Source organism: Conger conger, chromosome 10 (assembly GCF_963514075.1).
Source record: "Conger conger chromosome 10, fConCon1.1, whole genome shotgun sequence".
In the NCBI taxonomy this organism is placed as follows: Eukaryota; Metazoa; Chordata; class Actinopteri; order Anguilliformes; family Congridae; genus Conger; species Conger conger.
This window is the reverse complement of record NC_083769.1, coordinates 16,165,487-16,179,359: the sequence shown is the minus strand read 5'-3', so window position 1 is coordinate 16,179,359 and position 13,873 is coordinate 16,165,487. Positions and strand designations below refer to the sequence as shown.

The 13,873-nt window shown below is 45.1% G+C and overlaps 1 protein-coding gene across 1 annotated transcript in view; it reads left to right on the top strand.

Annotated features, from left to right (window-relative positions):
- Positions 1-13,873, top strand: part of LOC133139288 (V-set and transmembrane domain-containing protein 2-like protein) — a 30,857-nt gene that overhangs the window by 11,965 nt on the left and 5,019 nt on the right. The window lies entirely within an intron of this gene.

Here is a 13,873-nt window from a genome sequence, read left to right as displayed (position 1 = left end):
GGGGTAGGATGGACGGGTGTTTCTGGTTCTCTGAAAACGGTGGGCTATGACGCTGCTCAGACTCTCTCCCAGGGGTGGCGGGTGTGTGGGGGTTAGTACCTCTCTGTCTGACTGCAGTCGGCCGGGGTGCCCAGCTGTGAAACAGCCCCTGCGTCCTCTCTCACCTGCGCCAGCAGTTATCCATTAACCGCCTCGCAACGAGGCCGTTCCCCGCTCTCTCTCTCTCCCTCCCTCTCTTTCTCTCTCTCTCTCTCTCTGCCGCAGACCCGTCCGCCATCTCAATTTTTTTAATCGCTATCGACTGTGGCAGTCTGGAGGGCGCGGGTGCCAGGGAGCTATTTCGCCAAGCCGTCGCCGTCTCTGGACGTAAACGGAATTGGGGGGGGCAGTTTAGTTTCAGACGAACGGCCTGTGTCGCCGAGAGGAAATTTACAAGCGTGTCCAATGGTGAGTCGCAGCTGCGCTTGTTGGTTTTTTAAATTTTTCTTCTCTTCGTCTGCTTGCTGTTCATGGCAACAAACCTGGGTTCCGCCACAGATGATACTGGCCTTGCGGTTCCTGTTCGTTTATTCATATGATAGGATGAGCCTAAGGACTGGGCACAATACTTACCAAATGAGAAGGTTTTCCCAAATGGAATATTGATGTTGTCCTATAGTAGGCCACTAGAGCAGGGGCATAGCCTGTCCGTGGTCCCTCCCCCCTCCACTGAAATTTGCTTCCGGAAAACTAGTCACCCTGTTTTGAGGCTTACCAACACATACAAAAACTTAATTACAAAGCACTAAGAGGGAGCATATGAACCAAGGTAACTAACTGCTATTCTCATCTAATTAGATACTGGCTAACCTCTGTCCTCTGCGAACATGATACTGGCTAACCGCTATTCTCGGCCAACCAGATACTGACTCAGTACCATCCTCAACTGAAGAACAACTGCCAAACCACTGTCCTCGGCTAACCAGATACTGGCAAACCACCATCCTCAGCTAATGGAATGCTGGCAAACCACTGTCCCGAGCTAACAAGACACTGCCTAACTGCTGTCCACAACTCATGAGATCCTGGCTAATTGCTATCCTCAGCTAATGAGATAACGGCCAAGCGCTCTTCTTGTTTAATGAGATAATGCTAATGTAAGCCAGTAATAAGTAACATTTAGTGTTATGCGCTGGTCAGCTTGCTGACTTCCCCCTCCCGGAGCATACATTGTTAGCCCCCACCTTTTGGCACACATGCCTGTGGGGGAGAGCTAGAGAAGGGTTCCTGGAGGAGCCCCCTTCTCTCACATTCCTTACAGGGTTAGAGCACAGGAATACTGGAGATGGCATGAAGATGCTTCATGATAATCCCAGGTCAGAATATAGTAATGTTTGGTGTTATTCTGATTGGTTCAGTGCGACTGGTGTAAAAGTCTAGTTTTTGTAACAGTCTACCTTTGATATCATAACCATCCAGGAGTCAAGGGGAAACTGGGCAAAAGCTGTCTCTGTAGGAGCCATTTGTTTTAGCTGTAAATTATAGATGGGTGACCCCTTTTTAGGGTCAAGAACTAAGGCCTGGATTTTGGAGATAAGCAGAAGAAACCAAGCAATCTGGGGTTTTGTCTCTTTTCCTTTCATTCACCCAAATCAGGTTCATCCAAAAGGTATATTACCATGAGAGGCACAAATACATATTTACAGCATAATGCAGTTATCATGCAGACTCCCAACTACATCATTCATAGATATGATGGGGCGGCCTGTAGCGTAGTGGTTAAGGTCAGGAAAGGCTGCCATATGTGAGGAGCCTGAGAGCTGGGGTTTATGTGTCAAACTGTTTAGACTACCTTTGGGGAGTTTCAGGCCATCGGCGCCGAAGGAGATAAGGGGAAGATGTAGTAGTTTGAGGGGTCAATAAGTCATGGGAACCGTGACCCACCACCAGGGCACCTCCTATGGGAAAGGCTCCTGACACTCCCACAGTGCCCTCATTTGGGCACTGCTGTCATTACACCGGTGACTGCTCTCCTAGATTAAATATTCAAAACTGCTATTAAGATAGTAAATAGATAGTAAATCTTGAAAACATTGTCCATGTGATCCTCTTATGTAATGGTAACAGGGAGTGCATGTAAAATGGATAATCAGGAGGGAAGTTTCATGATAACTGCAACATAATAAAACATAAGGGTAGTCTGTTTGGTATAGATGTGATCCAGTAAAATCAAGGAATCGGATGAGATACATTTCATAGCAAAAGGAGTTTAATAAACCATAGTTTCAGTAACTCAAGGGAAAACCTACACGTCCTCTCTGGGAATCAACTCATTTTCCCTACTTAACAACCCCCAAGGGTGGGGGTCTAAATTCCAGATTTGACCACCCCTCCAGGTTGATTTGTGGCACTGCCGCCTGGTTTCAAACGTATGATTTGGCATAAAAGCAAGGGAGACAGACCAATCTGGGAAGATCGTATTCGACTTCCCACACAGCATATAGTACGTATATGTAAGTATCAGGAAGATCGTATTCGACTTCCCACACGGCATATTCTATACTCTGTGTTTGTGTGTAGCCAAAGCAGGCTAGGTATGATTATTTACTCTACCCAGCCTTTACTCTAAAGCTAATAACCTACCTGTCTGCGAATAAACTATTTTGTTTGTAACTTGCGTGATCTCCATGACTCTAATTCATCTTGTACCTTTTCAGCCTAAATTACAACTGAATACTCAGGGGGACGATATTGACCAAAAGTTTGACTGATCAGTGGCTTGGTGCTTTTGTGGTAGTTCTAAGCTGACAGGCCGTCAAGTTCAGCCCATAAAAGGATTGGTGGTGTATGGCTCTTGTAATTTGGCGCGAAGGGAACCCATGGGGTTACGACGCTGGTTCCTGTCAAGTTAACTCTAAGGAGCCCTCTAAATACACGGCTGGCAACTATCATGGCAGTGTTTCGCATGTATTGTGTTGGCTAGACCCTCAGCCTCTGAGTTCTCCGCCGAACTGAGATTTCAGCAATAATGCTAATCCCGGGAGCATATATTGAGTAATGGTGGCGCAGGTACGAGTCGAGTGTAATCACTCCCGAGGTTCGCGTATGTTTCAAACCCAAATTTCTAAATTATATCTTAAATGGAGTCATAACGAAGGTAGATGTATTGACTCTACTGTGGAGATTCTTGGTCAGCCTAGACCAGTAAAGAGCTGTCTTTGTAACGTGGTTTATTCATTAGCTGATCTAGACTCTCCACATAGCGGTCATTACTATTTAACCCTCCTAATATTCTTCCAGCAACACCAGAAGGACAAGCACGCAAACCCCTTCGGCCCTCGCTAAATTCCGTCTTTGGGTTAGCGTGGGGTTTTACACTAACAACTATCCTCAGTTAACCAGATCCTGACCAAGCAATCCTATCTATTCATCACCCCCTACGATCTTTGTCATCTTCATCAAGCAATGAATTAGCATTGTTTGATTATATGTGCAGAATTACTTTTGATATCTCTTGATTGAACAGTTTGCATCAAAGGCCAATCAGTTGCTGAGCAGATTGTTGGACAAGAGAGGCATATCCACACCTGGGTACCAGTACCTGCGGCCTATTGGCCAGCAGGGAGGTTTTTGTGATGGAAATGTTACTGCCTGCATTTCTTCACTGGATAGATTTTTTAGAATGAAAAAAATGCCGTTATTTCAAGCCCAAATATATAGGAAGAGTGGTGGGAGGAGAGCATTGTTTTTACAGTGTTGAAGTAATTTTCAATTTAAAGTCCAAACACCAGATGGTGTGAGATCTGGCCTTTCTAGTGTTAAAGTACAATAATTAAAGGTACAAAAAGATTTTTGTGTTAAAACATTGTTACAAGACCATTGCAAATCCCTTCGTATCATTGAATAAGGCTCACTGACCTGCTGACTCACCCACTGCCTGTGTCCTTAAATTCAGGTTTCAAAATATGCAGTTGCAGGCCAAAACATCGTATAGCTGTACAATAATTCAAGCTTATTGGAGGAAAATTGGTTCTAATTGCCACAGCCAATGGCGTTTCAACTTCAGTGCGTTCACAGAGAATGGATGGGATAAACAGTGTTGTGGTTTGAGCGTTTGTTGCTGCGATTCCTCTCTTGACTGTTAGAAGTCCGAAATTACCTATCGTACCTTTAAAGTACACCCTTCTGAAGAAGACTACAGGGACACCTGTATAGTGTAAGAGCACATCTTTCCAGGAACTACCATTTTATTTCTCTGTTTTACCCTGGCTATGGAACCATCGCTGTTTTCGGTTGAACAGCGTCCGAGTACAAAAGAACAAGCGCCCTGCACTCCAAATTTTCACAAGGCCCTTAAAAGCATCAGAGGTGATATACAGCGGTATTAAACCCATTTAGTAGTTTTACTGCCTGTTACAGTAACTGTCTGCTGTCCACAGACCTATTTTATAAATGCCTTTATCACAAATGACTCATTTCATTGTGTAAGTTAATGTCCTCTCTTATTTCGGTTATGGCGTAGAACGGAGGACGGCCTCAGACTCTGCACCGCACCCATTATTTGTGACGAGGGTGTACTTAAGCAAGAATCGCTGCTCTCCCCCTCATTAGGAGAGACCATTTCTGCTGGGGCTTGTGGGTCTCTCATCATTCAAAGCAGGATTTCAGTAGGGTCAGCTGCCCTTCTGTGGGTCTTTATTGCAAAAAGCTTAAAGCCCTGATTAATCTAAGTGTAAGTAACTGATTGCATTGCACCTTTTAAGTTTGCTCAACTTGGACTCTTTGGATTACAAACTCTAAGCTCCAGTGACAAACTTTTATGTTGGCAAAGCTACCATGAATAAGCTGCATTAACTCACATTGTGCTGCTCCGCTAGCAAGACTAATGGATAAAGTAAAATATATATATTTTTTTGTTTTTGTGAACTACATTGTATTACTCCATTGAATTACAAAAGCAAAATGAAATTCACATTCATGTAAAAAAAAAAGGATGTATGTATTATGGATACTGTTCTAAAGCTCCTGTGTAGTCAGAGGTATACTTTTACATATCATATGCTAATCAGAGGATGAAAGCCAAACTGTGAGACTCTGTTTCCGCCTCCATTTTCTTGTTTTAATATATACTACGCAGAGCTACATTGAAGCCTTCCTTAAATTTCATTCACTGTTGCAATATAAATGCCACTGGAGGCGAGAGGGGATTTCACATACTCAGCCGCTAAATAGATATGAATAAATAATATCCTTTTGTTGTTGGAGAACCCTTACTTTTTTTAATGTAGTTATCTTGGTCCTGGAAGGGTTTGCTCCATGGTGTCTGCTATGCAAACAACAGATGCTGTGCGATTCATTGAGGAAAACCTGCTTTCACTGCAGTTTCCTGAAGAAAAAGCAGTTGGTTGACAATATTTAAGGAGAAACTGTACTACTGCACAGCCCTGGTATAGTGGGACATATTTTTGCTATTTTAAAACCAGCATGTTAATGCTTTTGTGAGGTTTTCTGTGAGGGCTGGCTGAAGAAGAAGCCCCAGAGGTAGAGAGCAGATCCTCTTCAGACACAGACTGGATCACAAAACCCTCCCCACGCCTCCCTTTCCTCGGAGGACTGGATGCAACGGTGTTTTTGCTCCCTCTCAGACCGGCGGGCCTGTGAAACCGAGGTCACAGCCTCTTCAGCGTTTGATCCGTTGAGGAGGAATTATGGGCAGTTGCCCAATGAGATCTCAGTTCCCTACTAATGTAACTTCCTTTTTTCTTCAACTGGGTGACTACTTTGATTAGACTAGCAAACACCTGAACTGTTACCATCTCAAACTATAGGTCAGTGGAGGATGGGCATCCCCCTATAGCCGGAGAGTTTTTTTCTCCCCACTTTTCTCCCACTAGGGCATAGGTGTCAAACTCCAGTCCTGGAGGGCCGCATTTTCTGCTGGTTTTTTGGATGTTCTGGGCACCTGTGGTTCATTCAAGTCATTAATTGGTTAAAGTATCCACACGCCTTGTTCTCAAGGCCTTAATTGGCAGCTGATTGAAAGGAAACCTGCAGACACTGCGGCCCCCTGGGAATTCAGTTTGACACCCCTGCACTGGGTAGTTGTTTACCTTGTATGCTATTTTGGGGGCTTCGGGCTGGTATTTCGGACAGCCTGCTGTGAAAAGCGCTATACAAAATAAAACTGAATTCAAAGTTAATTTGATGGCAGTTAATTGTGAGCCTGCAGTCTATTACACACTGGCCAGTGCTCATTACATTACATTACATTACATTACGTGGCATTTAGCAGACGCTCTTATCCAGAGCGACGTATAACAAAGTGCAAATCAAACACAAGAGCCCACAGCTGCCTCCATGTATCTCTTAAGAGTTAACTCTTTAGTGCCATTTCCACCATATGTTCCCAGCGCTTAATCAAAGTGTCCTAAATCTTTCAGCTACTTTTATTTACTGTTCATGGAAGAAGGAAAGGGCTCAGTGAACCTTATAGCCCAAAGCAGGAAATGGTATCCGCACTGATGTTCGCTCTGAGACTTCAAGCCTGCTAAAATGTATGCTATACCATATCAAGTCTACGTGGCACAAAGAGTGGTAATTACACAGGGTGATGAAGACAAAAGGGAAGTAAGGAATGTTCCACCGTTCCCGTGGTTCCACATTGGTATTAAGTCGACTTGAGTGGCCCACGGTACTGAATGGGTTAAGGGAAGCAGCAGCTTCATTGATTTACTCTGCCTGTCAATTTGTGTTGTCTTGCTCTTCATTTTAAATTAAGTAATTTTCCTTAATGTAATGTAGGACTCTCAGTGAACTCAGTTCTTTTGTTTTCAAACCCCTCAAGTGCTTGTCCCTCCTTTAACTGATTTTCCCTCCCTTTCATTTCACTGCTCTTTTCCCTTTTACTTTTTTCATCCTCCTACTTAGTTTGTTGGCAGCATTCCAATCAGTCATTGCCCTTACCTTGATCACTGTTTCCTTTTAAGTCCTCCTCCAACCTCTCTCACTCTCCCCCATTCTTGCTCATGCATATTCTCTTTCTCTTGCTCTCTCACTTATTTTGTCACTCCAGTCCTCCCCCTGTTCTCTCCTCTGACTCTGAGATAGGAGCCCTAGTGACATCACAGATAGCTCTGCGATAAAGCCATAGTGACATCACAGATAGCTCTAAGATAGGAGCCATAGTGACATCACAGATAGCTCTAAGATAGGAGCCATAGTGACATCACAGATAGCTCTAAGATAGGAGCCATAGTGACATCACAGATAGCTCTAAGATAGGAGCCATAGTGACATCACAGATAGCTCTAAGATAGGAGCCATAGTGACATCACAGATAGCTCTAAGATAGGAGCCATAGTGACATCACAGATAGCTCTAAGATAGGAGCCGTAGTGACATCACAGATAGCTCTAAGATAGGAGCCATAGTGACATCACAGATAGCTCTAAGATAGGAGCCATAGTGACATCACAGATAGCTCTAAGATAGGAGCCATAGTGACATCACAGATAGCTCTGAGATAGGAGCCCTAGTGACATCACAGATAGCTCTAAGATAGGAGCAATAGTGACATCACAGATAGCTCTAAGATAGGAGCCATAGTGACATCACAGATAGCTCTGCGATAAAGCCATAGTGACATCACAGATAGCTCTGCGATAAAGCCATAGTGACATCACAGATAGCTCTAAGATAGGAGCCATAGTGACATCACAGATAGCTCTGAGATAGGAGCCCTAGTGACATCACAGATAGCTCTGCGATAAAGCCATAGTGACATCACAGATAGCTCTGAGATAAAGCCATAGTGACATCACAGATAGCTCTGAGATAGGAGCCATGGTGACATCACAGATAGCGCTGAGATAGGGGCCATTGTGACATCACAGATAGCTCTGAGATAGGGGCCATTATGACATCACAGATGGCTCTGAGATAGGAGCTAAATACTGGGTTTCTAAGTGCCACCATTGTCTCAGAGCAGTTCCATTTAGGAAGCATCCCCCTGCTCAGCCAATCATGTGGCAGCAACTAAATACATAAAAGCATGCAGACATGGTCAAAAGGTTTAGCTGTTGTTCAGACAATGTCAGAATGGGGAAGAAATGTGATCTAAATTACTTTGGATGATTATTGGTGCCAGTCAGGATTGTTTCAGCATCTCAGATACTGCATAGTTCTTATCTGTCTGAATTGACAGGCAGACCTGTTTATCGACCTGTTTTTGTTTTTCGACCTCTGCTTTTGGATTCTGTCTTTGCCTGATTAGCCTGCTCCTTACCGAAACTTCACCTAGGACTACGAAGACTACGACTTTGCTTTCGATTATCCCTGCTGTATCTGTTTGCTGGAGTATTGACCCACTGGCTGGACACTCAACCAAAAACTGCCTTATCCCTGCTGTATCTGTTTGCTGGCTATCAACCTTTGCCTGTCTGATCTGCTTTATTTACAATAACGACTTTATACTACAAGCTATGCCTTGGTATCGCATCTGGGTCTGGTGTTCTACAAGCCTGATGGGTGAAAAAATGGGTTGTTAATGAGAGGTCAGAGGAGAAGGGCCAGACTCGTCAAAGCTGACAGGAAGGTGACAGTAATGCAAGTAACCACGCATTACAACAGTGATATGCAGAAGAGCATCTCTGAACACAATGTGTCAAACCTCTTATGTTGATAGCTACAGCTGCAGAAGACCAATAAGTAACTCAAATAAAAGTCAAATACCTAATAAAGTGCTCAGTTAGTGTAGGGTGTAGAGTGTAGAATGTAGGGCAGCCTGTAGCGTAGTGGTTAAGGTAAATGACTGATTGTCTCCTGCTTAGTCTAATCAACTGTACGTCGCTCTGGATAAGAGCGTCTGCCAAAATGCCAAAAATATAATAATGTATACCTATGGCATGTGTGACACAACACACAGAGAGACTTGCACACCCCACACTCACACAGAGACACTCACACACCCCACACTCACACAGAGACACTCACACAGAGAGACTCACACAGAGAGACTCACACACCCCACACTCACACAGAGACACTCACACACCCCACACTAACACAGAGACACTCACACACCCCACTCACACAGATACACTCACAGCCCACACTCACGCAGAGACACTCACACAGAGAAACTCACACAGAGACACTCACACACCCCACTCACACAGAGACACTCACACAGAGACACTCACACACCCCACACTCACACAGAGAGACTCACACAGAGAGACTCACACACCCTACACTCACACAGAGACACTCACACACCCCATACTAACACAGAGACACTCACACACCCCACTCACACAGATACACTCACACACCCCACACTCACGCAGAGACACTCACACAGAGAGACTCACACAGAGACACTCACACACCCCACACTCACGCAGAGACACTCACACACCCCACACTAACAAAGAGACACTCACACACCCCACTCACACAGATACACTAACACACCCCACACTCACACAGAGACACTCACACAGAGAGACTCACACACCCCACACTAACACAGAGACACTCACACAGAGAGACTCACACACCCCACACTAACACAGAGACACTCACACACCACACGCTCACACAGAGACATTCACACACCACACGCTCACACAGAGACACTCCCGCACCCCATGCCTTCTGCCCGGTGCTGATGTCCGACACGTAAACCTCTTCCTTTTTTCTTTCTTGTGTGTGGAGACCGTTCCTTTCATCGTGTCTCACACCTCCTGATGGCGTGAGCGCGGGAGTCCCGGGGCGGCCATTTTCCCGCAGCTGTAATCCGGCTCTCTGCGCTGAGGGGAGATTTTAATCTGAGCGTGACAGGCAGTTGCAGGGTGGAGGGATGGAGAAATGGCATCTCTCTTTCGCAGTCTTTCCCCCTCGCTGAAAAGCCAACGGCGCCCCCGGATCCGCTCAGCGCGACGCGCGTTCGGCTGAAGCACTCGCTGCGATCCGATCTTTCCCGTTTGCGGGAGCGATAACGAGGGGGCCCCCCCGGGGCCTGCGGTGAACTCTGCGTCTGCCTTTCCTCGGGGCCCTAATTACGGCTGACGACACGCAGCCCAGACCTAATTACGCTCCGCCGGTAGCGCTCCTCGCGCGCGAACGCCGCTCCCCGTGCTCACAGAGATGCGCGGGTGAGGACAATCGCCTCTGTTCTGTTCTGTGTGTCTCTTCAGCTGCAGATTTCATTAAGGGAACAGCATTTTTTTTTACATTCAGTACACAAATCCATACAAACAACAAATACCAACCACATCACCAGTGCCATTTCTAGTGATACAAACGGCAACAATAAAATATTTCCCTGGGTTAGGCCTGTGTGGAAGGGGGACAGTACAGGGTAGGCCATAAAACATTAACCTGCCCCCACCCCACCCAACCTGGAGCCTGTCTTTAGCCGAAAGGCCCAGTCTTTAGATTTCCTGAGCGCCCTGATACGCTCCTCTGATCAGCACAAACGCTCCTCGTGCTCACTGTCGTCTGCGGAAAGCACAGCTGTCACCGGGCACAGAGGACATCATCAAAGCGCATGCCATTTGGCCGTTCCTCCCGAAATCTGTCTACAAATGAGGTTTCCCTCCCAATTCCTGTGCGCGTTTCAATCCGAAACAGCAACGGGGTTTGTTTAAAGGCACGCATCTTACACAAAGGTTTCTTTCCTCGCTTCGCTCCTGCGTTCACAAAACCGGCTCCTCCTCCGCTCTTAACCCCTCCTCCCCCTAAATAACGAGACTCACGCACCAACAAAACCAGTGTATATTTCACTCCGGCTAGCTATGTTGGTAGCTTTACAACATTGTGACTGTTGGAATCGTGTCTCTTTCAAAAATTTTAACTCACACCAGTCAGGCAGTCGCAAGTCTGCGAAAATGCTCTACTGACATGTCCCTCCCAACCTTTTTCGAATAACAAATACAGGGCGACAAGCAAGACGCTGGGCAGAAGAGAACACAGACAGTGCATCATGGTAACGACTGAGCATGGTTGTTTTCTCATTTTCAAGGTGAAAATCCTACATACTAGGCCAATGAATTTTGACAAATGTGTTTGCACTGTGCATGAAATATCACCCTCAGGAAAGATGTGTTCCATCATTGCTGGTTACCGCCATGTAATGTCAAATCAATACAAAATGTGTTACAGCAAATGAAAAATACAATGGGGTTGGATCAATTTATGACGAGAGAAGACTCAAGGCTTCGCACTGTCTTGGGAAGTGTATTTTGCATTCAACTAGCAGGGATAGTAACCAAAGTTACCGTGTGTGTGTGAGTGTGTGTGTGTGAGAGTGAGTGTGTGTGAGTGGTGTGAGTGAGTGTGTGAGAGTGTGAGTGTGTGAGTGTGTGTGGATGTGAGAGTGTGTGTGTGTGTGAATGTGAGAGTGTGAGCTTGTGAATGTGTGAGTATGTGTGAGTGTGTGTGAATGTGAGAGTGTGTGAGTGGTGTGAGTGTGAGTGTGTGTGAGTGGTGTGAGTGTGAGTGTGTGTGTGGATTCACTCAACGCTTTGCAGCCAACCTGAGAAAACACCCAGGGGGGACATGCAGTCCCAGTGTGATCGGCTCTTCATAAAGGGGATTAGCTGCAAATTAAAGCGGTTTAAGAGAGCAGAAAGTGGGTTTGAGCCTGGCTAATGGCCGCTTGTGTGAGGTGGGATCAGTCTTCATCCACAGGGGCTAGTTTAAGGATTGTGTTTTTTACTAAGTAACTCCAACGTAGGTAGCATGGAACAACAGATAGCATTATTAAATATTGTATTTACACTCAGAGGCCATATCTTCATGATACACAACAAATAAACCGTGCCTGTTAATTTCACATTATGTCTTCATGATACAGAATTATTTCATTTTTGCAGGACAGAGCTGGCCTTGTTTCATATGTGTAATTCAAAATACCGCTTATTACAGTTATTAAGAATAACTACCAAGGTTGGAGTTACTCGGTAATAACATCTTGTTGCTGTCAATTTAACTACAAAAGATATTACCAGAGGAGCCATCAGGAATTATGGGCCCCATGAAATTCTCAAATTGGGCCACACCACCCAAAAAAAAAAATCCTATTTTCAAATATTTTTTGAGGGCACTTGGAGTTATCCTAACCCTTTACAGATCCCTGCATATACACACAATTCAATGTAAACTGTTACTCAATGCTACAATATGGACAGGTGCTGCAATGATTTACCTTTTTACTGAAATATACAATCATAGTGAATTTAGAAATTGTGCCTCTGGTGTGTAATAATTTGAGATAAGATATTACTAGGGGGTGGCCTGTAGCGTAGTGGCTAAGGTAAAGGACTGGGACACGCAAGGTCGGTGGTTCTAAGCCCGGTGTAGCCACAATAAGATCCGCACAGACGTTGGGCCCTTGAGCAAGGCCCTTAACCCTGGGGAGGATTGTCTCCTGCTTAGTCTAATCAACTGTACGTCGCTCTGGATGAGTGTCTGCCAAATGCCAATAATGTAATGTAATGTACTAAATTCCAGAGAAAGCAGATAAGAGGACACCAATCCACAGGATAAGTGTGTAAAGCCAACCACAGATTCACTTTTCAACTGTAACAGAGCCTAACAAGTTTGCAGCCAGGCCCCAAAATGGCTGCACCCAGTTGGTAACTGGAGGAGGAAAATGCATCCGGTGAAAAGACATTCTGCTGAGGTTTGCTGTCTGTAAACACTCCTGCGTTCCTCAGCGGGGTTGTGAATCTGGCTCACTGCAGATTCTGTCAAACTGGCTGGCAGCAAATTACAGGCAAGCAAAGATGATGTGATCTGGGTCAATATGCACACCCACACCGATCTGGTTTCATCACACAGGTAATTGTTCTGCAGACCAAAGAGGTTTTCAAATCTGAGAGGTGGATTTTTCAGACTAGGGGTATTTTTTTTTTACATGGGCTCATGTAACTCACGTAGCTACCACAACTTTAACTGAAGGAGGAATGCCTTCCCTGCTGAGGACAGGAGGCCCTCACTGTGCAGTGGGGGAAGAACTGCGCCCCAAACAAACCTGACTTCAATCCAGTTGGAAACTGTTGCCATCATGTTACTGCTAGAGACCCAGCACACCACCTGAAATGTCAAAATGGTGGCTTGCTTTTCCCAGTGCATAAACAACCTGGAAAAAAGGATCTTTATTTGTTTCACATTAAAGGTACAATTGGTAAGATTTTTGTGAGAAAATATTGCTACAAGAGCATTGTAAATCCCTTCCTATCATTGAAAAAGGCTCAGTGACATGTTGACTCACCCTCTGCCTGTGTTAATAGTCCTGAAATTCCGGTTTCAAAATATACAGTTGACGCACTGAGACTGTACCAAAATATTGTACAGCTGTACAACAATTCAAGCTCATTTTGTTGAAAATTGGTTCTAATTGCCAATGGCGTTTCACCATCAGCGTGCTCACAGAGAAGGAGGAGGGATAAACAGTGTTCTGGTTTGAGGGCTTTTCTTGCTGCAATTCCTCTATTGAACGTTAGGAGTCCAAAATGACCTATTGTACCTTTAACTACTGGTGAATGTTATTCTGTGCTGTCTATCTAGCTATCGTTACACTATCTTTACGTAACTGAGGACTAAAGGCATAATGGCTCAGCTAATGGAGTGAATGAACAAACTGAGGTACTGAGATGACCCTGTGTGCCAGGCGTTAGCGAGCCCTGCTCTGTACGACCGCGCTCTGCGCTTTATTACTGTAGGTCTGCCTCATCCTGAAAAAAGTGCTGAGACTCTCTGTGTTCCAACAGGAGTAGGGTTGCCATCTGCCCGATCTTCCACCCGAACGTCCAGTGTTTGAATTACTTGACCAGAGCGCAAAGAATTTACAGCTACTTTGTGAATGTTCATGAATTTGTGTCTGAAC